We start from the raw sequence: 26,678 nt of genomic DNA, 5'->3' as shown, positions 1-26,678 counted from the left end.
GTTGCCAAATCTTTTTATATCTGAATTATTGCATCTGATTTTGAGTTATTGTGCAGTAGTTTTTACTTCTTTCAAATTAGAATTTTGTTTTTTTCCGTTTGGTGGAGAATCGTTTAGAAATTTCATTTAGTGGAGATACTTTGTATAGTCCATTTTTAAGTAGCTCTTGTTTTTCAATTGATTATCAGGTTGCGTTTCTACTGAAGAAGATTGAGCAGTTTTGCTTTCACTAGCCATTTTGAATGCTTTGCGTTTATACCAAACAATCATCTTTCACCTCTGATTTTGTCGATTTTCTATATTAGATCATCGAAGGTTTCGTCATATCCTGACCTAAAAATAATGTCATTTGCCCGTTTGATTTAGCTCTAGGCATTTTTGGCACATTCTGGGAACTTTTTTTTAATGTACTGCTTATGCCGACGAAAACCTCATGATACATATCAGAGCGCTTTTTGATAATTTGCGTTCACTCTCCACCTGCATTAGAAAGGCCATATTTCGCTTCCAAAATTGTTTAGCAAGTTTCAAGTCGCACATTTTTTGTGAAGACTTAGCCAAGAAAAAAATTGTTAAGATAGAGTGGTAGACTACTTATGTACTACTTATACCAACAAAAAGCTCATGATACATGCCAGAGCGCTTTTTATTAATTTGCGTTCACTCTGCACTTGCATTGGAAAGGCCATGTTTCGCTTCAAAAATTGTTGGGCAAATTTCAAGTTGCACATTTTTTGTGAAGACTTAGCCAAGAAAAAAATTTGTTAAGATAGAGTGGTAGACTACTTATGTACTACTTATGCCAACAAAAACCTCATGATACATGCCAGAGCGCTTTTTATTAATTTGCGTTCACTCTGCACTTGCATTGGAAAGGCCATATTTCGCTTCAAAAATTGTTGGGCAAATTTCAAGTTGCACATTTTTTGTGAAGACTTAGCCAAGAAAACAATTGTTAAGATAGAGTGGTAGACTACTTATGTACTACTTATGCCAACAAAAACCTCCTGATACATGCCAGAGCGCTTATTATTAATTTTCGTTCACTCTGCACTTGCATTGGAAAGGCCATATTTTGCTTCAAAAATTGTTGGGCAAGTTTCAAGTCGCATATTTTTAAATGTAGTTTGTGAAAACATAGCTAAAAAATTTTGTCAAGATAGAGTGATAGATTTTTTGAAAAATATAGAATTTCAAACCGCAGATCAAAACGCAAGGATTATATGGAAACGTTTTTAGACAAAAATCACATTCGAATAACTCACTAGAATATTTCTCGAGTATATCTTTTGGAGGACTTTTTTTTTGCCAGGATTTGTCTAATTTTGGCGAAGTTGAAGTTGCCTAAATTCACGCACATATCGACGCAAGTTGCCAATACAACAGCGACAAAAACAAATCTGTCTCCCGTTTCATCCTCCACTCAAAGGTCACAATCCTAATTCCTCGTTTGCAACCTCACTCGAGTTGAAGCTCGCACAAAAAGAAACATAGCGCTCCAGGAAGGACTTGAGAGGCAAAAATGTTCTGCGCACATCTACAACAACAACATTTGTACAAAAACCAGGTGTACATGAAGTTCGTTGGCAAAATAACAACATAGAGAAAGTTGGCACAAAAACCGAACGAAACACTCCTCTTTGGAAATTCGCTCAAAGATGCCCTCTCCAAAGACAAGAGAAGAAAAGATCGTTTTTCATTCAAAGGAACGCGCAAAAAGAATTACACAGGGGACACTAAAATACGACATAGACATTTAGACATCATTTTGGGCGTCTCATCAGCAAAGAGCAAAACATCCAAGGCGATGACCTCGAGAAAACCAACAAAGCCCCAGTTTTTTTGAATTTAGAGAATGTTTTCATCAAAGGTTTTGTACGGAAAATCCAAAGCGTCTTTTTTCGTTCGAGTACCTCTCTGTTTTTTTCTCTGAATTGCACAGGCATTGAGAAACAAAATTCCGTAGTGATACCACTACTTAGCTAGATTTCTTTTGCGGAAATCGTTGTCAGGATGGCTTTTTAGTGTTATAATTTTCTAATCTATTTCGCTGTTTTAGATCTGTTGAGTTGCGGTCAATGTGACGTGAGATTTTCAGTGCTGGCATTCATAAAAAAATTTCACTTTAACGTCAGATCATTTTGAATTCCCTTCTATATAATCTATAAGATTTCTAACGCTAAGATTTCTTGGATTTGCTCCCGTTTTAGACATTTCTCTTCTTTGTGTTGGAACTTCATATTGCTATGGCTCGTTGATTTGCATTTAGTTCTTTACCTATAAAAATTCGTTTCTTGTAGTATTTAGGACTGACCAGAATCAACCTCGCTGCCACGTCGTTGTCAAGTCGCATATTTTTAAATGATTTTTGGAATAATTAGCTAATAAATTTTGTCAAGATAGAGTGATAGACTTCTTGAAAAATATAGAATTTCAAACCGTAGATCAAAACGCAAGGATTATATGGAAAAGTTTTTAGATAAAAATCACACTCGAATAACTCAATAGAATATCTGGCTTGAAAAAAATAGATAAGACCACAGATCCTGATGAGTGGGATCCCATGGCTATATCTACAACTAGTGAAAGGATCACAAACACAATTCAAGTGCCTCTTGCACTAGTAGAGGTTTGGTTGTTTTTTCCGTTTCTCGAGTATATCCTTTAGAGGACTTTTTTTCCAGGATTTATTTAATTTTGGCGCGGTTGAAGTTGCTTAAATGCACACCCTCTCGCACAGATCGACGCAGGTTGCCAATACAACAGGGACAAAAACAAATCTGTCTCCCGTTTCATCCTCCACTCAAAGGTCACCAACCAAATTCCTCATCTGAAACCTCACTCGATTTGAAGCTCGCACAAAAAGAAACAAAGCGCTCCAGGAAGGACATGAGAGGCAGTAATGTTCTGCGCACATCTACAACAACATCAATGGTATAAAAACCAAGTTTACGTGAAGTTCGTGGACGAAATAACGACCTAGCGAAATTCTGCACAAAAGCTGAACGAAACACTCCTCTGTGGAAGTTCGCTCAAAGACGCCCTCTCCAATATGAAAAGACAAGAGAAAAAAGATCTTTTTTCGTTCAAAAGAACTCAAAAGAAAATACAGAGGAGACACTAAAATACGACATAGACATTGAGACATCTTTATGGGCATTTCATCAGCAAACAGCAAAATATCCAAGGCGATGACCTCCAGAAAACCAGCAAAGCCCCAGCAAATTGCAAAGCGAGTGTGAAATCATAAAAATACAGTCACACCAATGATATCAGCAGCGTCATCAACTTCCACGCCTTCTGCTTAAACGGGAAAACGAAGCAGACGTGCCCCAGTTTACTACCGTTTCGCGAACTCGTTCTGTTCAGTTAGTGATTCTGAATCTATACTAGCTCAAATAAACCAAAGGAAAACTAATCCAGAAATCAAGATTATTATCCAACAGCCACCAATTGGAGAAACAAACTACGAACTGCCAGTAGTCAGTCTTCCGATCCACGGATACGTCCTCCTAAAAGTTCTTCCCCGAACTAAGATTATGCTGATTTTGAGAAGGAAACCAACATGAGCATAATTGACGCCGAAAATCAAATATAAGGAATAAAAATTGATACAAACAAAAAAATATTTCAATTCATTTTCAAGTTTCAGAGATTGAATCTTAGTTCATATGTTTCTGATCAAGTTTGTCATTCATTTGTGAAACTTTTCCAGTTCAATTTATGTCTTTTTGTCTAGTTAATTTGTTTGAGGGATACATTTACATGTTATTTATTATCCTGGAATACTAAAACGTTTGCATATCTGAAATTGGGTCGTGTTCTACTGTTAAATTGACAGATCCTGATGAATTTGATCCCATGGCTATATCTACAACTAGTGAAAGGACCACAATCACAATTAATGTGCCTCGTGCACTCGTAGAGGCTTGGTTGATTTTCTCGTTTCTCGAGTATTTCTTTTGGAGGACTTTTTTGCCAGGATTTATTTAATTTTGGCGAGGTTGAAGTTGCTTAAACGCACACCCTCTCGCACATATCGACGCAGGTTGCCAATACAACAGCGACAAAATCAAATCTGTCTCCCGTTTAATCCTCCACTCAGAAGTCACCAACCTAATTCCTCATTTGCAACCTCACTCGAGATGAAGCTCGCTTAAAAAGAAACAAAGCGCTCCAGGAAGGACTTGAGAAGCAGAACTTTTCTGCGCACATCTACAACGACAACAGTTGTATAAAAACCAGGTTTACATGAATTTCCTGGGCGAAATAACGACATATCGAAATTCTGCACAAAAGCTGAATGAAACACTTCTCTGTGGAAGTTCGCTCAAAGACGCCCTGTCCAATATGAAAAGACAAGAGTAAAAAGATCTTTTTTCAATCAAAAGAACTCAAAAGAAAATACAGAGGAGACACTAAAATACGACATAGACATATAGACAACTTTTTGGGCGTTTCATCAGCAAACAGCAACATATCCAAGGCGTTGAACCCGAGAAAACCAGCAAAGCCCCAACAAATATCGCATCAAGTGCGAAGTGTTAAAAATACAGTCGCACCAAAGACATCAGCAGCGTCATCAACTTCCACACCTTCTGCTTCAACGGGAAAAAGAACCAGACGTGTCCCAGTTTACAACCGTTTCGCGAACTCGTTATGTTCAGTTAGTGAGTCTGAATCAATAATAGCTCAAACAAAGCAAAGGAAAACTAATCCAGTAATCAAGATGATTATCCAACAGCCACCAATCGGAGAAACAAGCTACGAACTGCCAGTAGTCAGTCTTCCCGATCCACGGATACGTCCTCCTAAAAGTTCTCTCCCAAAGTAAGATTATGCTGGCTTTGAGAGAGAAATCAGCATGAGCATAATTGATGCCGAAAATCAAATATAAGGAATAAAAATTGATACAAACAAACATTGATTTCAATTCATTTTCAATTTTCAAAAGATTTAATCTTAGTTCAAATGTTTCTCATCAAGTTTGTCATCCATTTGTGAAACTTTTCCTGTTGAATTTATGTCTTATTGTCTAAATAATTCGTTTAAGTGATACATTTACATGTTATTTAGTTTCCTGGAATACTAAAACGTATGCATAAATGAAATTGGTTCGTGTTCTATTGTTAAACTGACAGATCCTGATGAATGGGATCCCATGGCTATATCTACAACTAGTGAAAGGACCACAATCACAATTGATGTGCCTCGTGCAATCGTAGAGGTTTGATTGATTTCCTCAATTCTCGAGTATTTGTTTTGGAGGACATTTATGCCAGGATTCATTTATTTTGGCGAGGTTGAATTTGCTTAAACGCATACCTTCTCGCACATATCGACGCAGGTTTCCAATACAACAGCGACAAAAACAAATCTGTCTCCCGTTTCATCCTCCACTCAAAGATCACCAACCCTAATTCCTCGTTTGCAACCTAACTCGAGTTGAAGCTCGCACAAAAGAAACAAAGCGCTCCAGGAAAAAATTGACAGGCAGTACTGTTCTGCGCACATCTACAACAACAACAGTTGTATAAAAACCAGGTTTACATGAAGTTCCTGGACGAAATAACGACATAGCGAAATTCTGCACAAAAGCAAAACGAAACACTTCTCTGTGGAACTCGCTCAAAGAAGCCCTCTCCAAAATGAAAACAAGAAAAAAAGAGTTTTTTATTCAAAAAAACTCAAAAAGAAATACAGAGGAGACACTAAAATACGACATAGACATGTTCAAATTTTTGGGCGTTTAATCAGCGAACAGCGACATATCCAATACGTTAGCCCCCAGAAAACCAGAAAAACCCCAACAAATTGCGAATCAAGTGCGAAGTGTTAAAAATACAGTGGCACCAAAGACATCAGCAGCGTCATCAACTTCCACACCTTCTGCTTAAACGGGAAAACGAAACAGACGTGCCCCAGTTTACTACCGTTTCGCGAACTAGTTCTGTTCAGTTATTGATTCTGAATATATACTAGCTCAAATAAAGCAAAGGAAAGCAAATCCAGTAATCAAGATGATTATCCAACAGCCACCAATCGAAGAAACAGGCTACGAACTGCGAGTAGTCAGTCTTCCCGATCCTCGAATACGTCCTCCTAAAAATTCTCACCGAACTAAGATTATGCTGATTTTGAGAGGGAAATCAACATGAGTTTTATTGATGCCGAAAATCAAATATAAGGAAATAAAATTAATACAAACAATGAAAAAATTTTAATCCATTTTAAATTTTCAGAGATTTTATCTTAGCTCATATCTTTCGCATCAAATTTGTCATTCATTTCTGACACCTTTCCAGTTCTTTTTTGTCTTATTGTCTGGTTAACTTGTTTAAATGATACCTTTACATGTTATTTAATATCCTGGAATACTAACACGTTTGCATATTTAAATTGGTTCATGTGTTACTGTTAAACTGACAGATCCTGGTGAATGGGATCCCATGTCTATATCTACAACTAGTGAAAGGACCACAATCACAATTGATGTGCGTCGTGCACTCGTAGAGATTTGATTGATTTCCTCATTTCTCGAGTATTTCTTTTGGAGGACTTTTTGCCAGGATTTATTCAATTTTTGCGAGGTTGAATTTGCTTAAACGCACACCTTCTCGCATATATCGGCCCAGGTTGCCAATACAACAGCGACAAAAACAAATCTGTCTCCCGTTTCATCCTCCACTCAAAGATCACCAACCCTAATTCCTCGTTTGCAACCTAACTCGAGTTGAAGCTCGCTCAAAAGAAACAAAGCGCTCCAGGAAAGAATTGAGAGGCAGTACTGTTCTGCGCACATCTACAACAACAGTTGTATAAAAACCAGTTTTACATGAAGTTCCTGGACGAAATAACGACATAGCGAAATTCTGCACAAAAGCAAAACGAAACACTTCTCTGTGGAACTCGCTCAAAGACGCCCTCTCCAATATGAAAACAAGAAAAAAAGGTTTTTTTGTTCAAAGGAACTCAAAAGTAAATAAAGAGGAAACACTAAAATACGACACAGACATGTTCAAATTTTTGGGCAATAAATCAGCAAACAGCGACATATCCAATGCGTTGACCCCCAGAAAACCAGCAAAACCCCAACAAATTGCGAATCAAGTGCGAAGTGTTAAAAATACAGTCGCACCAAAGACATCAGCAGCGTCATCAACTTCCACACCTTCTGCTCAAACGGGAAAACGAAACAGACGTGCCCCAGTTTACTACCGTTTCGCGAACTCGTTCTGCTCAGTTAGTGATTCTGAATCTATACTAGCTCAAATAAAGCAAAGGAAAACAAATCCAGTAATCAAGATGATTATCCAACAGCGACCAATCGAAGAAACAAGCTACGAACTGCCAGTAGTCAGTCTTCCCGATCCTCGAATACGTCCTCCTAAAAATTCTCCCCGAACTAAGATTATGCTGATTTTGTGAGGGAAATCAACATGAGTTTTATTGATGCCGAAAATCAAATATAAGGAAATAAAATTAATACAAACAAAAAAAATATTTTAATCCATTTATATTTTCAGAGATTTAATATTAGTTCATATCTTTTGCATAAAATTTGTCATTCATTTCTGACACCTTTCCAATTCTTTTTTTTGTCTTATTGTTCAGTTAACTTGTTTAAGTGATACATTTACATGTTCTTTAATATCCTGGAAAACTAACATAATTGAATATTTAAATTGGTTCATGTTCTACTGCTAAACAGACAGATCCTGTTGCATGGGATCCCATGGCTATATCTACAACTAGTGAAAGGACCACAATCACAATTGATGTGCCTCGTGCACTCGTAGAGGTTTGATTGATTTCCTCAATTCTCGAGTATTTGTTTTGGAGGACATTTTTGCCAGGATTCATTTAATTTTGGCAAGGTTGAATTTGCTTAAACGCACACCTTCTCGCACATATCGACGCAGGTTGCCAATACAACAGCGACAAAAACAAATCTGTCTCCCGTTTCATCCTCGACTCAAAGGTCACCAACCTAAATCCTCGTTTGCACTCTCATTCGAGTTGAAGCTCGCACAAAAGAAACAAAGCGCTCCAGGAAAGAATTGAGAGGCAGCACTGTTCTGCGCACATCTACAACAACAACAGTTGTATAAAAACCAGGTTTACATGAAGTTCCTGGGCGAAATAACGACATAGCGAAATTCTGCACAAAAGCAGAACGAAACACATCTCTGTGGAAGTTTGCTCCAAGACGCGTCTCCAATATGAAAACAAGAAAAAAAAGATGTTTTTTTATCCAAACGGACTCAAAAGGAAATACAGAGGAGACACTAAAATACGACACAGACATATAGACAACTTTTTGGGCGTTTCATCAGAAAACAGCAACAAATCCAAGGCGTTGACCCCCAGAAAACCAGCAAAACCACAAAAAACTGCGAATCGAGTGCGAAGTGTTAAAATACAGTTGCAACAAAGGCATCAGCAGCGTCATCAACTTCCACACCTTCTGATTCAACGTTAAAACGAAACAGACGTGCCCCAGTTTACCACAGTTTCGCGAACTCGCTCTGTTCACTTAGTGAGTCTGAATGTATACTAGCTCAAAAAAGCGAAGGAAAACTAATCCAGTTATCAAGATGATTATCCAACAGCCACCAATCGGAGGAACAAGCTACGAACTGCCAGTAGTCAGTCTTCCCGATCCTGGAATACGTCCACCTAAAAGTTCTCCCCCGAACTATGATTATGCTGATTTTGAGAGGGAAATAAACATGAGCATAATTGATGCCGAATATCAAACATAAGGAACAAAAATTGATATAAACAAACAAAATATTTAAATTCATTTTTAATTTTCAGTGATTTAATTTTAGTTCATATGTTTCTCATCAAATTTGTCATTCATTTGTGACACTTTTCCATTTCAATTTATATATTATTGTCTAGTTAATTTGTTAAAGTGATACATATACATGTTATTTAGTATCCTGGAATACTGACACGTTTGCATATTTAAAATTGGTTCTTGTTCTACTGTTAAACTGACAAGACTCATTGCAATTTGATCGCTAAATGCTTTATTATTTGTAAAATACAGCAGATATTTTGTAATATATTTTTTTAAGTAAAATTTTGTAAATAATTTTCAGTTCGATATCAATCACTTGCTCTCAAATTTGCAAAAGCCGAGGATATGTGATAGATTGATAAATCTAGTGTACTAAATGCAATGACATTCAAATTTCTTGTATGATTTATTGATAACCCGTATTAGTTCTATAATCAATAATTTACCTCCGACTATAGAATCATTCATTCACTATGTTCACATCATCCTCTTTGTTTAATCTTGACTAAAATCACTCTCCTTGTAATTTTAGTTGTCAGATACTTATAAAATCTCCAGTTTCAAAGCCAAGATAATCGGATAGTAGAAACACAGTCGCTTTGCAACTTTGAGAATGCAATTGAAATTGTGTCAGGATTTCATATATCGTTCTCAAAGCTTCTAATTCAAATTGAATATTGGACATTGGATTCGTGCCGCGAATCCAAATTGTAAAATTGGACAAGTAACAGTAGCACTATTGCATACCTACGAAGTGAGGTATCACATATTATATAAACCTGAAAAAACGGTAAAGTTGAACGTAATTGGGGAACAAAAACACCAATGGCGAGATGCCTAATTGAGCAATCAGGACCTGATAAAACATACCTGCAATTTGAAAACAAAGAGTCAAGTAAAACTAAAAACTTTTGTTACCATTAGAGGATCAAGAGAACACCATTCGATGCAATATATGGAAAAAACGCAAATTTAGAACCACTGAAAGATTTCCGTTGTACTGCTTACGTTCAGATGGAGAAATCATTCCGGACTTCACAAAATATTTATTTTTGGGATCATCAGATAACATCAAAACATACCCTATAGGTTTAAGGGATGAAAAAGTACTTTTGCAGTTAAAAAGTCTAGAAACGTAACTTTTAACAAACAGAAGATGTTCAATACTCCAAACGCACTTAATGCAGGAAGACGATTTGAATCCAGTAGCAGTCGTATGTGAATTAATAAATGATAATGTGATACCTAAATCGATAGAAGAAACAAAAAAAGAAAAAATGGTGAGAAGCAATGCAAAGTGAGTACAATTCATTAAATGAAAACGACGTCTGCAAACTTGCGAACAAATAGGGAATCAAACCTCTTGTTAGCCGTTTGCATTTGGATCCGAAGTGCGGGCCTAGCGGAGAATCAAAGAGATATAAAGCAAGATTGGTAGCTAAAACCAACCTCCAGGTAGTGACTACAACAAGACCTATTCAACAACAACGCTCCTTTCAACTATCATGATGCTGCTAAGCTATGCACTCTGTAAAGATTTGCAGCCCAAACAGATGGACATTAAAACTAAATATTTAAATGCTAATATTAATGAAGAGATCTTTATGCAGCAACCTGAGAGTTTTGAAAATTACAATGGGCAAAGATTTCCATTAGCCTGTAAACTTAAGAAAAATTTATATGCATTTACACAATCCGGTAAGAATTGTTACTTAACAATCAAAGGCTTTCTGGGGGATTTGGTTTTGTTTCATCTATTCAAGGTAAACGCCTCTTTATTAAAAGGGCGAAGAAGATATCGAGGGGAAGATCTGTCGTTGGGTAGATGATATGGTTAAATTGAGAATGAGACAAAACTTTTGCAAATACTTCAAAAACAGAGTAAGCGAGAAGTTCAAAATCAGTAGCTCTGGTGAGCTCAGATTATTCTTGAATATTACATAGAAAAAAACAGAACACGAGTTATGGGTAAGCCAAGAGATTATACTGAAAAATTAATAGAAAAAGTATAACTTGAGTGACTGAAGGAAACTGGAAACACTTTTGAATAAATGTTCAAAACCATCGAACGTCGATTCACCATAAATAGAAGGCAAACAATAAAAAGCAGATCAATCATTTGATAATAGGGGATTAGTAGGATGCTTAAATTATTTGGCGTTGATTACCAGATCAGATATTGTGCAAATTCGGGGAAAAAGAACTGGAGCGCCGCAAAAGCTTGTCTACGCTCTTTGAAAGATACGAAGTCTGAAAAATTGTTTGACAGAAGGTGTGACAAAAAAAATGTAAAAAGGTTTTAGATTCTGACTAGGCTAGGAATTTAGATAGTAGAAAAAGCAAGAGTGGTTAATGTTTCAATTTTCACAAAATTACATGGTTACAAAATTATATGGGCAATCAGCTGCGCTAGCAAGTTACAAAAATAGGTAGCAACCTATATGGCTAAACTAAATGCAGTAGGGGCAGGTGAAAAGGTGGTGCACTTACCAAACAATTTGATTCAGGAAAAAGCTCACCGAAAATTTGTACCTAGAACAACAGAAGAAAGAAAAAATGACAAAAACTGGTGTGAAGCAATGCGAACAGAGTACAATTCTTTAAATGAAAACGACCTCTGGAAACTTGTGAACAAATAGGGAATCAAACCTCTTGTTAGCCGTTTGAATTTGGATCCCAAGTGCGGGCCTGGTTGAGAAACAAAGAGATATGAAGCAAAATTGGTAGCTAAAGCCAATCTCCAGGTATTGACTGCAACGAGACCTATTCACCAACAACGCTACTCTCAACTATCTGGATGCTGTTAAGCTATGCACTCTGTACTGACTCGCAGACCGAACAAATGGGCAATAAAACTGCCAATCTAAATGCTAACATTGATCAAGAGATATTTATGCAGCATCCTGAGGTGATTGAAAATTCCAATGAGAAGGGATATCCATTAGTCTGTAAACTTTAGAAAAAATTTAAATTGATTAAAACAATCTGGTAGGAATTGGTACTTAACAATTAAAGTTTTTCTGGAAGGTTATGACTTTGTTTCATCTACTCATGGTGATTGATTCTTTATAATAAGGTGAAGAAGATATGGAGGAAAGATCTGTCGTCGGGAAGATGCAATTGTTATACTACGAATGACACAAGTTCTTTGCAAATACTTCAAAAACAAAGTAAGTGAGAAATTCAAAATAAGTAGCTATGGTGACCTTAGTTTGCTCTTGAACAATTAGATAGAAGGCATAGAACACGAAATATTGCTAAGCCAAGAGGTTTCTATAGAAAAATTAATGGAAAAGTTTAACTTGAGTGACTGAAGGAAACTTGAAACACCTTTGAATAAATGTTCAAAACCATGGAACGTTGATTCACCATAAAAAAGGCTTTAAAATATATGATTTTTTTCATTCAAAAGAACTCAAAGGGAAATACAGAGGAGACGCTAAAATACGACGTAAACATATAGACATTTTTTTGGGCGTTTCAACAGCAAACAGCAACAAATCCAAGGCGTTGACCCCCAGAAAAACAGCAAAACCCCAACAAATTGCGAATCAAGTGCGAAGTGTTAAAAATACAGTCACACCAAAACATCAGCAGCGTCATCAACTTCCACACAATCTGCTTAAACGGGAAAACGAAACAGGCGTGCCCCAGTTTACTACCGTTTCGCGAACTCGTTCTGTTCAGTTAGTGTTTCTGAATCTATACCAGCTCAAATAAAGCAAAGGAAAACAAATCCAGTAATCAAGATGATTATCCAACAGCCATCAACCGAAGAAACAAGCTACGAACTGCCAGTAGTCAGCCTTCCCGATCCTCGAATACGTCCTCCTAAAGATTCTCCCCGAACTAAGATTATGCTGATTTTGAGAGGGAAATCAACATGAGTATAATTGAGGCCAAAAATCAAATATAAGGAAATAAAATTAATACAAACAATGAAAATATTTTAATCCATTTTAAATTTTCAGAGATTTTATCTTAGCTCATATCTTTCGCATCAAGTTTGTCATTCATTTCTGACACCTTTCCAGTTCTTTTTTTGTTTTATTGTCTAGTTAACTTGTTTAAGTGATACATTTACATGTTATTTAATATCCTGGAATACTAACACGTTTGCATATTTAAATTGGTTCATGTTCTACTGTTAAATTGACAGATCCTGGTGAATGGGATCCCATGGCTATATCTACAACTAGTGAAAGGACCACAATCACAATTGATGTGCCTCGTGCTTTCGTAGAGATTTGATTGATTTCCTCATTTCTCGAGTGTTTCTTTTGGAGGACTTTTTGCCAGGATTTATTCAATTTTTGCGAGGTTGAATTTGCTTAAACGCACACCTTCTCGCACATATCGACTCAGGTCGCCAATACAACAGCGACAAAAACAAATCTGTCTCCCGTTTCATCCTCCACTCAAAGATCACCAACCCTAATTCCTCGTTTGCAACCTAACTCGAGTTGAAGCTCGCACAAAAGAAACAAAGCGCTCCAGGAAAGAATTGAGAGGCAGTACTGTTCTGCGCACATCTACAACAACAACAATTGTATAAAAACCAGGTTTACATGAAGTTCCTGGACGAAATAACGACATAGCGAAATTCTGCACAAAAGCAAAACGAAACACTTCTCTGTGGAACTCGCTCAAAGACGCCCTCTCCAAAATGAAAACAAGAAAAAAAGATTGTTTTATTCAAAAGAACTCAAAAGGAAATACAGAGGAGACACTAAAATACGACATAGACATGTTCAAATTTTTGGGCGTTTAATCAGCAAACAGCGACATATCCAATACGTTTGCCCCCAGAAAACCAGAAAAACCCCAACAAATTGCGAATCAAGTGCGAAGTGTTAAAAATACAGTGGCACCAAAGACATCAGCAGCGTCATCAACTTCCACACCTTCTGCTTAAACGGGAAAACGAAACAGACGTGCCCCAGTTTACTACCGTTTCGCGAACTCGTTCTGTTCAGTTAGTGATTCTGAATCTATACTAGCTCAAATAAAGCAAAGGAAAGCAAATCCAGTAATCAAGATGATTATCCAACAGCCACCAATCGAAGAAACAGGCTACGAACTGCCAGTAGTCAGTCTTCCCGATCCTGGAATACGTCCTCCTAAAAGTTCTCCCCCGAAATAAGATTATGCTGATTTTGAGAGGGAAATCAACATGAGTGTAATTGATGCCGAAAATCAAATATAAGGAAATAAATTTGATACAAACAAACAAAATATTTTAATCCATTTTCAATTTTTAGAGATTTAATCTTAGTTCATATCTTTCGCATCAAATTTGTCATTCATTTCTGACAACTTTCCAGTACTTTTTTGTCTTATTGTCTAGTTAACTTGTTTAAGTGATTCATTTACATGTTATTTAATATCCTGGAATACTAACACGTTTGCATATTTAAATTGGCTCATGTTCTACTGTTAAACTGACAGATCCTGGTGAATGGGATCCCATGGCTATATCTACAACTAGTGAAAGGACCACAATCACAATTGATGTGCCTCGTGCAGTCGTAGAGGTTTGATTGATTTCCTCATTTCTCGAGTATTTGTTTTGGAGGACTCTTTGCCAGGATTTATTTAATTTTGGCGAGGTTGAATTTGCTTAAACGCACACCTTCTCGCACATATCGACGCAGGATTCCAATACAACAGCGACAAAAACAAATCTGTCTCCTGTTTCATCCTCCACTCAAAGGACACCAACCTAATTCCTCGTTTGCGATCTCACTCGAGTTGAAGCTCGTACAAAAAAAACAAAGCGCTCCAGGAAATAATTGAGAGGCAGTACTGTTCTGCCAACATCTACAACAACAACAGTTGTATAAAAACCAGGTTTACATGAAGTTCCTGGGGGAAATAACGACATAGCGAAATTCTGCACAAAAGCAAAACGAAACACTTCTCTGTGGAAGTTCGCTCAAAGACGCCCTCTCCAATATGAAAACAAGAAATAAAGGATGTTTTTAATCCAAAAGAACTCAAAAGAAAATACAGAGGAGACACTAAAATACGACATAGACATATAGACATATAACTTGAGTGACTGAAGGAAACTGGAAACACCTTTGAATAAATGTTCAAAACCATGGAACGTTGATTCACCATAAAAAAGGCTTTAAAATATATGATTTTTTTCATTCAAAAGAACTCAAAGGGAAATACAGAGGAGACGCTAAAATACGACGTAAACATATAGACATTTTTTTGGGCGTTTCAACAGCAAACAGCAACAAATCCAAGACGTTGACCCCCAGAAAAACAGCAAAACCCCAACAAATTGCGAATCAACTGCGAAGTGTTAAAAATACAGTCACACCAAAACATCAGCAGCGTCATCAACTTCCACACAATCTGCTTAAACGGGAAAACGAAACAGGCGTGCCCCAGTTTACTACCGTTTCGCGAACTCGTTCTGTTCAGTTAGTGTTTCTGAATCTATACCAGCTCAAATAAAGCAAAGGAAAACAAATCCAGTAATCAAGATGATTATCCAACAGCCATCAACCGAAGAAACAAGCTACGAACTGCCAGTAGTCAGCCTTCCCGATCCTCGAATACGTCCTCCTAAAGATTCTCCCCGAACTAAGATTATGCTGATTTTGAGAGGGAAATCAACATGAGTATAATTGAGGCCAAAAATCAAATATAAGGAAATAAAATTAATACAAACAATGAAAATATTTTAATCCATTTTAAATTTTCAGAGATTTTATCTTAGCTCATATCTTTCGCATCAAGTTTGTCATTCATTTCTGACACCTTTCCAGTTCTTTTTTTGTTTTATTGTCTAGTTAACTTGTTTAAGTGATACATTTACATGTTATTTAATATCCTGGAATACTAACACGTTTGCATATTTAAATTGGTTCATGTTCTACTGTTAAATTGACAGATCCTGGTGAATGGGATCCCATGGCTATATCTACAACTAGTGAAAGGACCACAATCACAATTGATGTGCCTCGTGCTTTCGTAGAGATTTGATTGATTTCCTCATTTCTCGAGTGTTTCTTTTGGAGGACTTTTTGCCAGGATTTATTCAATTTTTGCGAGGTTGAATTTGCTTAAACGCACACCTTCTCGCACATATCGACTCAGGTCGCCAATACAACAGCGACAAAAACAAATCTGTCTCCCGTTTCATCCTCCACTCAAAGATCACCAACCCTAATTCCTCGTTTGCAACCTAACTCGAGTTGAAGCTCGCACAAAAGAAACAAAGCGCTCCAGGAAAGAATTGAGAGGCAGTACTGTTCTGCGCACATCTACAACAACAACAATTGTATAAAAACCAGGTTTACATGAAGTTCCTGGACGAAATAACGACATAGCGAAATTCTGCACAAAAGCAAAACGAAACACTTCTCTGTGGAACTCGCTCAAAGACGCCCTCTCCAAAATGAAAACAAGAAAAAAAGATTGTTTTATTCAAAAGAACTCAAAAGGAAATACAGAGGAGACACTAAAATACGACATAGACATGTTCAAATTTTTGGGCGTTTAATCAGCAAACAGCGACATATCCAATACGTTTGCCCCCAGAAAACCAGAAAAACCCCAACAAATTGCGAATCAAGTGCGAAGTGTTAAAAATACAGTGGCACCAAAGACATCAGCAGCGTCATCAACTTCCACACCTTCTGCTTAAACGGGAAAACGAAACAGACGTGCCCCAGTTTACTACCGTTTCGCGAACTCGTTCTGTTCAGTTAGTGATTCTGAATCTATACTAGCTCAAATAAAGCAAAGGAAAGCAAATCCAGTAATCAAGATGATTATCCAACAGCCACCAATCGAAGAAACAGGCTACGAACTGCCAGTAGTCAGTCTTCCCGATCCTGGAATACGTCCTCCTAAAAGTTCTCCCCCGAAATAAGATTATGCTGATTTTGAGAGGGAAATCAACATGAGTGTAATTGATGCCGAAAATCAAATATAAGGAAATAAATTTGATACAAACAAACAAAATATTTTAATCCATTTTCAATTTTTAGAGATTTAATCTTAGTTCATATCTTTCGCATCAAATTTGTCATTCATTTCTGACAACTTTCCAGTACTTTTTTGTCTTATTGTCTAGTTAACTTGTTTAAGTGATTCATTTACATGTTATTTAATATCCTGGAATACTAACACGTTTGCATATTTAAATTGGCTCATGTTCTACTGTTAAACTGACAGATCCTGGTGAATGGGATCCCATGGCTATATCTACAACTAGTGAAAGGACCACAATCACAATTGATGTGCCTCGTGCAGTCGTAGAGGTTTGATTGATTTCCTCATTTCTCGAGTATTTGTTTTGGAGGACTCTTTGCCAGGATTTATTTAATTTTGGCGAGGTTGAATTTGCTTAAACGCACACCTTCTCGCACATATCGACGCAGGATTCCAATACAACAGCGACAAAAACAAATCTGTCTCCTGTTTCATCCTCCACTCAAAGGACACCAACCTAATTCCTCGTTTGCGATCTCACTCGAGTTGAAGCTCGTACAAAAAAAACAAAGCGCTCCAGGAAATAATTGAGAGGCAGTACTGTTCTGCCAACATCTACAACAACAACAGTTGTATAAAAACCAGGTTTACATGAAGTTCCTGGGGGAAATAACGACATAGCGAAATTCTGCACAAAAGCAAAACGAAACACTTCTCTGTGGAAGTTCGCTCAAAGACGCCCTCTCCAATATGAAAACAAGAAATAAAGGATGTTTTTAATCCAAAAGAACTCAAAAGAAAATACAGAGGAGACACTAAAATACGACATAGACATATAGACAACTTTTTGGGCGTTTCATCAGCAAACAGCAACATATCCAAGGCGTTGACCCCCAGAAAACCAGCAAACTACAACAAACTGCGAATCGAGTGCGAAGTGTTAAAAATGCAGTCGCAACAAAGGCATCAGCAGCGTCATCAACTTCCACACCTTCTGCTTAAACGTTAAAACGAAACAGATGTGCCCCAGTTTACTACCGTTTCGCGAACTCGTTCTGTTCAGTTAGTGAATCTGAATCCATGCTAGCTCAAAAAAAGCAAAGGAAAACTAATCCAGTAATTAAGATGATTATCCAACAGCCACCAATCGGAGGAACAAGCTACGAACTGCCAGTAGTCAGTCTTCCCGATCCTGGAATACGTCCTCCTAAAAGTTCTCCCCCGAACTAAGATTATGCTGATTTTGAGAGGAAAATCAACATGAGCATAATTGATGCCGAAAATCAAATATAAGGAACAAAAATTGATATAAACAAACAAAGTTATTAAATTCATTTTTAATTTTCAGTGATTTAATTTTAGTTCATATGTTTCTCATCAAATTTGTCATTCATTTGTGACACTTTTCCAGTTCAATTTATGTTTTATTGTCTAGTTATTTTGTTCAAGTGATACATATACATGTTATTTAGTATCCTGGAATACTGACACGTTTGCATATTTGCAAAATTGGTTTATGTTCTACTGTTAAACTGACAACACTCATTGCAATTTGATCACTAAATGCTTTATTATTTGTAAAATACAGCAGTTATTTTATTAATATATTTTTTTATGTAAAATTTTGTAAATAATTTTCAGTTCGATATCAATCACCTGCTCTCAAATTTGCAAAAGCCGAGGATATCTGATAGATTGATAAATCTAGTGTACTAAATGCAATGACATTCAAATTTCTAGTATGATTTATTGATAACCCGTATTAGTTCTATAATCAATAATTTACCTCCGACTGTACAATCATTCATTCACTTTGTTCACATCGTCCTCTTTGTCTACTTTGACTAAAATCACTCTCCTTGTAATCGTAGTTGTCAGTTACTTATAAAATCTCCTGTTTCAAAGCTAAGATAATCGAATAGTAGAAACACAGTCGCTTTCCAACTTTGAGAATACAATTGAAATTGTGTCAGGATTTCATATATCATTCTCAAAGCTTCTAATTCAAATTGAATATTGGACATTGGATTCGTGCCGCGAATCCAAATCGTAACATTGGACAAGTAACAGTAGCACTATTGCATACCTACGGAGTGAGGTATCACATATTATATAAACCTGAAAAAACGGTAAAGTTGAACGTAATTGGGGAATAAAAACACCAATGGCGAGATGCCTAATTGAGCAATCAGGACCTGATAAAACATACCTGCAATTTGAAAACAAAGAGTCAACAAAAACTGAAAACTTTTGTTACCATTAGAGGATCAAGAGCACACCATTCGAAGCAATGTATGGACAAAACGCAAATTTAGAACTACTGAAAGATTTCCGTTGTACTGCTTGCGTTCATATGGAGAAATCTTTCCGGACTTTACAAAATATTTTTTTTGGGATCATCAGATAACATCAAAACATACCCTATAGGTTAAAGGGATGAAAAAGCACTTTTACAGTTAAAAAGTCTAGAAACGTAACTTTTAACAAACAGAAGATGTTCGATAAATTTTCATTGAGTGCAGGGCAAACGCAGTTAGCGCAGGAAGAAGATTTGAATCCAGTAGCAGTCGTATGTGAATTAATAATTGATAATGTGATACCTAAATCGATAGAAGAAACAAAAAAAAAGAAAAAAATTGGTATGAAGCAATGCAAAGTGAGTACAATTCATTAAATGAAAACGACGTCTGGAAACTTGTGAATAAATAGGGAATCAAACCTCTTGTTAGCCACTTACATTTGGATCCCAAGTGCGGGCCTGGTGGAGAAACAAAGAGATATAAAGCAAAATTGGTAGCTAAAACCAACCTCCAGGTAGTGACTACAAGAAGACCTATTCAACAACAACGCTACTCTCAACTATCTTGAAGCTGCTAAGCTATGCACTCTGTAAAGATTTGCAGCCCAAACAGATGGACATTAATACTACATATTTAAATGCTAATATTAATGAAAAGATCTTTAAGCAGCAACCTGAAAGTTTTGAAAATTACAATGGGCAAAAATTTCAATTAGTCTGTAATTTTAAGGAAAATTTATAAGCATTGACACAATCCGGTAAGAATTGATAATTAGCAATCAAAGGTTTTCTGGGGGTATTTGGTTTTGTTTCATCTATTCAAGGTGAACGCCTCTTTATTAAAAGGGCGAAGAAGATATCGAGGGGAAGATCTGTCGTTGGGTAGATGATATGGTTAAATTGAGAATGAGACGAAACTTTTGCAAATACTTCAAAAACAGAGTAAGCAAGAAGTTCAAATTCTGTAGCTCTGGTGAGCTCAGATTATTCTTGAATGTTACATAGAAAAAACAGAACACGAGTTATAGGTAAGCCAAGCGAGTTATACTGAAAAATTAATAGAAAAGTATAACTTGAGTGACTGAAGGAAACTGAAAACACTTTGAATAATTCTTCAAAACCATCGAACGTTGATTCACCATAAATAGGAAGCAAAGAATATAAAGCAGAACAATCGTTTGATAATAGGGGATTAGTAGGATGTTTGAATTATTTGGCGTTGATTGCCAGATCAGATATTGTGCAAATTCGGTGAACAAGCACTGGAGCGCCGCAAAAGCTTGTCTACGCTTTTAGAAGGGTACGAAGTCTGAAAAGTTTATTGACAGAAGGTGCGACAAAATAAACCTAAAAGGATTTTAGATTCTGACTAGGCTGGTAATTTAGATAGTAGAAAAAGCAAGAGTGGTTAATGTTTCAAGTTTCACAAAATTACAGGGGCAATCAGCTGCGCTAGCAAGTTACAAAAATGCGCATCAACCTCCACAGCCTAACTGATTGCAAGAGTAGAGGCTGGTAAAGAATTGGTGCAGATAGCAAACAATTTGAAGGAAAAAAACATAGATATTGGGCAACTTCACAAGTGTTTGTAGATAATCAAGCATGTGCTGCTCTTTTTAAGAATTCCATGAACCATAGCAAGACTAAGCCCTCTTCATTAAAATGGCACTTTATTCGTAACTTAGTCGAGATCAGACACTTAAAGCTGAACAACTGGCCTATCGATCGCATGCCGGACTTCCAGTTTTGATATTCCTTCAGACCTATGCATTTTTTGGCTTCTATTTAGGCTATTTAGATGCTTATGAACAATTGTTCGCAAATTGTTGATCAATGTCAACTTGATTCAGGAAAAAGCTCACCGAAAAGCTATACCTAGAACAACCGAAGAAAGAAAAATGACGAAAATTGGTGTGAAGCAATGCGAACAGAGTACAATTCATTAGTTGAAAACAACGTCTGGAAACTTGTAGATGACCAGCGAATCAAACCTATTGTTCAACCGTTCGCCTAAGGGTTTCAAACTGTTTACCCAAAGGTTTTAGCCAATATCCAGGTAGTGACTACAACGAGACCTATTCAACATCAACTCTACTCTCAACAATCAAGGTGCTATTAAGGTATGCACTCTGTAAAAACTCGCAGCCCAAACAGATGGACATTAACACTGCATAATTAATTGCTTTTTTAATGAAGAGATGTTTATGTAGCAACCTGGGGGTTTTGAAAAATACAATGAGCAAGGATAATCATTAGTCTGTAATCTTAATAAAAATTTATATGGATTGACGCAATCTTGTAAGAATTGGTACTTTACAATCAAAAGTTTTCTAGTTGGTTATGGTTCTGTTTCATCTATTCAAGGTAAGTGCTTTTTTATAAAAAAAAGGGCGAAGAAGATATCGAGGGGAAGGTCTGTCGTTGGCTAGATGACATGGTTGTATTAGGAATGAGACGAAATTTTTGCGAATACTTCAAAAACGGAGTAATTGAGAAATTCAAAATTAGTAGCTATGTTGACCTCAGTTGGTTCTCGAACTTTTAAAGAGAAAGGACAGAACACGAATTAATGCTAAGCCAGAAGAGTTATACAGAAAAATCAATAGAAAAAATTAACTTGATTGACAGAAGGAAACTGGAAACACCTTTGAATAATTGTTCAAAACCACGGAACGTTGATTCACCATAAAGAGGAGGCAAAGAATATAAAGAAATGCGGTCGTGTGATTATAGGGGAATAGTAGATTGAAGGATGCTTAAATTACATGGCGTTGACTACCAGACCAAATTGGCTTATGTTTAGGCTATTTAGATGCTTATGAACATTTTTTCACGAATAGTTGATCAATATTATTTTGATCCAGGAAAAGGCTGCTCGAAAAATTAAATAGATTTCTGTGCATTGTTCAACTTTTTGCTGATGTACTTCGTTGTCTGGACAAAATTACTGCTTTTGTGCATCGGTCGCAAAAAATTTTGTAGATCAGAAAACTTTTTCTCGGGAATATTTTTATAGGTTCAGCTTTATCTCCGCCCAATTTTTTCGTAGTTGATTTTGCTTTTTTTTAAATTTTTGAATGACAGATTTGACCCTCTCAAAACCAATTGTTTTATCGTCCTGATAGTTTAATTAGGTGCGACGTTGCTTTTAGTAACCCGAGGTTGAATAGTTAAGCGTTATTTAATTTTCTTGGTACGGTTTCCATCAAAATGTTTTCTAGCCATTTGTATCCTGTCTTTCCAATTCATCAACTTAAGTGTATTGAATATATTTTAATAATTGTTTGAATACTATAAGTGTGTTCACTAGAATCAGACACTTGCTGATTTACATCTTTGGTGTCAAAAAACATTGCTATTTTTACCTGCCGTTTATACTAATGTTTTCCAAATCTATTCTGTTTTAGCATTTGATTTGAAAACACCAATTTTTGACTTTTGTTTGAGTCCTATGATAAAACGCCAGTAGGCATCAAATGTCATCGAAAGTCATTAAAGTTTTAAATCAAAGAAGGTGGTATGATGGTATAAAAAATAAAATGGCGTAAATGGTTCAATATATAGTTTGATCAAGATTTGTGCCTATTGTTACTGTTGTCAACCATCAATTCTAATTGAATTTTTCGATTACTGGATTTGTCTCTGCGTTCCCATTACATGATATACTGTAGCATTATGAGCTGAAGTGAGTTTCCAGTATAATTGTGTTTTTGTTCTAGAGCCTACATTGTTTTAGATCTGTTAGATTTTGTTTCTCTTCTCCGTCCAAGTATATTTTATGAGTTAGATTTAGAGCTAAATTGAACGATTTGTTATCTGAGCTGATTGATTGCTGAAATTGTTTGTTTCTAGTCAATTGAGAACTAAATTGAAATCTTTGATATGGAGAACAGCTCTTTCTTATGTTTTTGTTTCAGGATTTCCTTGAGAGGAAGATTGCCAATCATTTCAACTGAAGAGTTTTTGTTCTCGTTAATTGAACCTGGAGTATTCCAATTTGATTCACCCTCTTTAAGAGTGTGGTTAACGGCCCCTGTGATAATAAGGGGTAGTATTTTCCTGATTTCACATATGCACTGTTTATTTTTCGGAGAAACTGTTTATTCATTAATTCATATGAATGGAATTATTCTCAGAAGGTTAAAAAACAGCAGATCAGTTTTGACATATGATTATGCTTAATAGTTTGTTGATTTTTGAGAATATTTTCATTGAAGGTTTCGTACGGCAAGGAGAATTCCAACGCGTCTTTTTTCATTCGAGTAACTCTTTGCTCTTTTCTCTGAATTTCACATGCATTGAGAAACAAAATTCCGTATGGGCTACCACTAGTAAGCTAGATTTTTTTGAGGAATTCGTTGTCATGATTAATTTTTTGTGATAATTTGCTAATCTATTTCGCCGTTTTAGATCTGTTGAGTTGCAGTCAATGTGACGTGAGAGTTTGAGTGCTGGCATTGATAATAAAATTTTCAAACTTTGATAGCCGATTTTTGCTTTCTTAGAAATTTTTTTTAAGGTCAGACGATTTTGAATTCCCTTCTATTCCATCTATAAGATTTCTAACGCTAAGGTTTAATGAATTTGTTCCCGTTTCAAGCGTTTTTCTTCTTTGTGTTGGGACTCTTTTTCTTTTGCGCATATTGCGATGGCTCGTTGATTTGCATTTTCTTCTTTACCTATGAAAATTCGTTTCTTGTAGTTTTCAGGAGAGACCAAAATCCACCTCTTTGCAACGTTTTTGTCCAGTCATACGACCAAGGCACGATTTTCAGCCAACTGTTTGTTGCCTAATCGTTTCATATCTGGATTATTGCATCTGATTTTGATTTATTTTGTAGTAGTTTTCACTTCTTTCAAAAGATGTTCATATCTTTTTTTTCCGTTTGGCGGAGAATCGTTTAGGAATTTCATTAAGTGGAGTTACATCGTATAGTCTTTTTTCTGGTAGCTCTTGTTTTTTAGATAATTTCTCAGGTTGCATTTCTACTGAAGAAGATTGAGCAGTTTAGCTTTCACTAGCCATTTTGAATGCTTTGCGTTTAATACCAAACAATCATATTTCACCTCTGATTTTGTCAATTTTCTACTTCAGATCTTCAAAGATTTTGTTATTTCTTGACCTAAAATTAACATCATTTGCACATTTGACTTAGCTCAAGGCATTTCTGGAACGTTTGGGGGAAGTTTTCTTTTGTACTACTGATGCCAACAAAAACCTCATGATACATACCAGAGCGCTTTTTATTTAATTGCGTTCACTATCCACCTGCATTGGAAATGCCATATTGTGCTTCAAAATTTGTTTAGCAAGTTTCAAGTCGCATAATTTTAAAAGATTTTTGTGATGAATTAGCTAAGAAAAAATTTTGTTAAGGTAGAGTGATAGACTTTTTTAAAAATATAGTGTTTAAAACCGTAGATCAAAACGCAAGGATTTATGGAAACGTTTTTAGACAGAAATCACACTCGAATAACTCGCTAGAGACCCTGACTCGAAAAAAACAGATAAGACCACAGATTCTGATAAATGGGTTCCCATGTTTATATCTACAACAAGTGAAAGGACCACAAACACAATTGATGTGCACTCGTAGAGGTTTGGTTGTTTATTTCGCTTCCCAATAAATATCTATTGGAGGACTTTTTGCCAGTATTTGTTTAATTTGGCTGAGGTTGAAGTTGCTTAAATGCACACCCTTTTGCGCAACTAAATGCACATTTGTGTTATTTTTTTCGGATAGCCCCAGAAAACACCAAAAAATGATGAGATTTTGTTGTAGAGATCTCATCACTGCGCGGTCACGTGCAGACGTCTCGTACTCTGAAGAACATCTGAGGCTTTCAAAATCTGGCAATTAGGAACAAAGCGGTGGTATACCAAGCACTGCCCAAATACAACAAAAAGCTGTCTGCTATGAAGCTGAATTATACAGCAATTTTTTCCACTGCTGGAAGTCCACCCAGGCTGAGGTGCCAGACGGAAGCAAGTATGTCCAGACCGTCCCAGACGGAAAGTACTTATGTCCAGACCGTCCCAGACGGAAGTTGCCTATGTCCAGACTTTCGTGCGTTCACCAGACTTTCGTGCGTTCATGTCCAGACTTTTGTGCGTTCACCAGACTTTCGTGCGTTCATGTCCAGACTTTCGTGCGTTCACCAGACTTTCGTGCGCTCAACCGATTTTTGTGCGTTCATGTCCAGACTTTTGTGCGTTCTACAGACTTTTGTGAGTTCATGTCCAGACTTACGTACCAGAAAAATTATTGCCGTGAAAATGTATACCATTGTTTCAAGTTTACCTGGCTAAGGATGAAGTCCTAGATACTACGTCCGTGATGTTTGCACCAGGTAATGAGAGGATATTAGCGTTTGTGACGTCCAGGTGTCTCAGCTGCAAGTTGCTGATCTTAATTGTTTTACAATCCGATTATAGGGGAATGTGGGACCTTAATTCATACAACACCTGTCTCTAAAACCCTTAGAAAGACTTCTTTACACTGTGCTCAATAGCAGGCAAGCAATGGAATAAGGTTAGGCAGTGAGTAAAATCAAACCTATTTAATAAGATTGTCGGAACAATTATTAAAGAAATAAAATGGAGCTGTGTCGCATGCAAAACAGACATTCTTTTTCTATTCTATCTGTGTTTTTCAAAGCTGACTGATATTTAAAATGAAAACTAAAAGGCTAAGAAAAGACATGTGGTTCACCAGATTCCAGCTTTTTTTCACATCAACACAGATTCTAATGAATTGCGCTCTATCTGTTAGATAATCCCTCAAAAACTCTGAGAATTGCTTAAGAAGCCTTACTACTCCCACCGTCAATCCAAAGTTTCTACATTGAAAAGCTTGCCATGGTCAAAAAACATAAAAATCCCACATCCCTTGCGTCACAAACTCGCTGCCGAAGATTTCGAGGAGCATCAAAGCAACGCAATTGAAGAATTTGTTTTTCGGATTCTTTGTGAAGGGAGTTGTCGTCTTTTCTCTGAGGTAGCTGAAATTAGCTTATTGCTTATCATTGTGAAAAATTTTTGTAAGCAATGAGTAAAATCAAAACGAACAGCAGCAGCTAAAAATTTTCGTTAAGACGTTTAGCAGTCACAGATAGGGAAAATTACAAAGACAAAGATATATCACTAATAATATCATGATGAGAATTGTTCTTACTTCAGAAACGATTTTTTTGCCCCAAAGACCTTCATTAGCGATACCAGAACAATGAGAGGGAAGTGTGCTAAATTCCGTGCTTCTTCAGGTCTGCTGAACCAAAAGATTCAAAACTTTTTAATGCCAAATTAGAAATGAATTTTTTAAAAATCGTTACATCAACAACTAAAGTTCTTTTCAGTTCTTTATTGACACACATATTAAATGCTTCAAGAATGTTTTTTTACATGCTTCAGATTCTTAGGTTATTTAATATTCCTTTGATTAGCTTAGATGTTGTTATAAGTTTTTAAATAGTTTCGTGTTGAATGGAAGTAAATGGGAACGGCAGTTGTCTTTTCGCGCATAGATGTAAATATTGATTAAGAAATTGGAGGTGTTGACAATGAGTTTACCTGTTACCTATGTAGTTCCCGTTGCATCAAGACTGCTGGGTTGG

At 36.4% G+C, this 26,678-nt stretch overlaps 1 protein-coding gene across 1 annotated transcript in view; it reads right to left on the bottom strand.

Annotated features, from left to right (window-relative positions):
* Window positions 1–25,627, bottom strand: part of LOC142344826 (ATP-binding cassette sub-family F member 3-like) — a 51,165-nt gene extending 25,538 nt beyond the window's left edge. Inside the window, exon 1 of the mRNA XM_075396810.1 lies at window positions 25,622–25,627. The gene's annotated coding sequence lies outside the window, so the exon portion shown is untranslated. The remainder of the gene's footprint in view (window positions 1–25,621) is intronic.
* Between the last annotated feature and the right edge of the window lie 1,051 nt (window positions 25,628–26,678).

Source organism: Convolutriloba macropyga, chromosome 8, assembly GCF_964194025.1.
Source record: "Convolutriloba macropyga chromosome 8, txConMacr16.3, whole genome shotgun sequence".
NCBI lineage: Eukaryota > Metazoa > Xenacoelomorpha > Acoela > Convolutidae > Convolutriloba > Convolutriloba macropyga.
This window is presented reverse-complemented; position numbering and strand designations above follow the sequence as displayed.